This window comes from Silene latifolia, chromosome 2 (genome assembly GCF_048544455.1).
Source record: "Silene latifolia isolate original U9 population chromosome 2, ASM4854445v1, whole genome shotgun sequence".
NCBI classification, from domain to species: domain Eukaryota; kingdom Viridiplantae; phylum Streptophyta; class Magnoliopsida; order Caryophyllales; family Caryophyllaceae; genus Silene; species Silene latifolia.
Window position 1 is genome coordinate 117560214 of NC_133527.1, and position 1878 is coordinate 117562091.

The 1878-nt window shown below is 42.3% G+C and overlaps 1 non-coding gene across 1 annotated transcript; it reads right to left on the bottom strand.

Annotated features, from left to right (window-relative positions):
* Nucleotides 1-1390: 1390 nt before the first annotated feature.
* Nucleotides 1391-1496, bottom strand: LOC141644903 (small nucleolar RNA R71). Its single transcript, XR_012544505.1, has one exon. It is a non-coding gene; the product is annotated as a small nucleolar RNA R71 (small nucleolar RNA).
* Between the last annotated feature and the right edge of the window lie 382 nt (nucleotides 1497-1878).

The following is a 1878-nucleotide window of genomic DNA, read 5'->3' on the forward strand; positions in this document are numbered from 1 at the left end:
TCTGCCCTAATCAGTTTATGCATAATTATTGTTGTTTTACCATGTCTCTAATTAGTATATTCATTATTGTTACTGTTGACGCCATTAGTAATATGAGTAGCTAATTTCTCGTATGGCGGGATTAGGGAATCTACGGTAGGATAATGACAATGTAGCAAATAGATTAGATAATTTACTCGTGAGAATCTTTACCCATGGCAATTTAATTGTAATATCGACTTAGTTGAGTGCACGCTTCTAAGTTATCTTTAATCTAGTTAAATTTACTCCTGGATCGGAAGATTGGAATAAATAGACCTGCTATGAACAGTAGACTACCCTGATGAGGACGGAAGTTAAGTTAGTGGAAACCTAGGATAGAAAGTGGGCCGGAAGGACCTTTTCTATATCCGTCTCACAGTAGATTGTCTAGGCTATTTGCAGCTGAGTCGATAGACTACCATGGTGAACTGAAATCCTGGCATGCTTTCTCTTATATCACCGTATTCATATTTCCTACCTTTTATTGCTCTTTCTTTACTGCTCTTTCCTTTAATCTTTTATTAGTTAGAAACCAAAATCAAAACCCCCATTTGTGACCAAATAGACGGACTCTTGACAGATATCGTGCCTCCCTATGGAGATCGACCCTACTTATCACTAGCTTCTTTGTTAGTTTTAATTAGGCTTATTTTTGGTACAAAACGACAGTATCAAATTTTGGCGCCGTTGCCGGGGAGGCAATAGCCCTATCTGTTTTTGTTTTTCGTTTATTTTTATCTGTGTCAGGGAATTTCTATTCCTTGAGGCAGTTCTCACTTATTTCTTTCAGTGTTGTGTATGCCCAGGTCAAACAGGTCGGATTTAGTTCCAGCTGATCCTGAGCCAGAAAGACTGTTTCGGCATAGACTCCGTCTGTAAAGAGAAATTCGAAAGGAAGACTTGAGTACTTTCGAACCCGAGCTACAACACTTCTTATTTGCAGAAGAACCGTCTTTTAAAGAAGATAACCTCATTTCTGCCGACAAGCTAGTAAAGATGCCTAACATTACAAGTCACTCAGAGCCCAAAGCATCCTCGATTCCTAAAGGTTTCAATCTCACAACGGAGGACGGTAACACTTTCGATATCCGTCCGTCTTACATGAATCTGGTGGAAAGAAATCTGTACCGAGGTGTGGCGGGTGAAGATCCGCGAAAGCACATGGAAGTCTTTACTGACTATTGCTCTACTATTCCCGCCACTAAGGGAGTAACACAAGACAAGATAAAGGAAGTGCTTTTTCCTTTTTCTCTCGACTCGACTCACCGTGAGTGGTCACGATCTTGACCGGATCGCTTCCGTATCACCAACTGGGAGACTCTTGCACTTGCCTTCTACAAAAGATACTTCCCTCCTCAACGCACTAATCAGCTGAGGGGTAAGATTACTAGTTTCAAGCAGGCACCTGATGAGACTTTCTATGAAGCTTGGTGCCGATTCAAGAAGTTGGTGAAGTTTCTTCCTCACCATGGTTTTGATCAGTGGTTCTTGTGCAACCAGTTCTACAATGGGTTGTATGACGACCACAGAGCTATACTTGATGCCTCATCCAACGGGAGATTTCAAAAGAACATTGATGATGGTAAGGGATGAGGCATTATTGAGGAGATGGAGACCCATTGTGCCGAATATGGGAACCCACGGGACTGTATTCGAACGGTCCATTCGGTTGATAAGGCAGTCGTGGCTCAGCTCGAAGCCATGAATGCTCGATTTGATATATTGGAGCTGCAATCTGCTGGAGACCAACAGGCGGTTCATCTGATGACTAGATAGGAAACTGTCACTTGTGAGAGGTGTGGAAGCAATGACGGTCATACTGCTATTGACTGTCTGACTGAGAAGGAACGGCCTTTA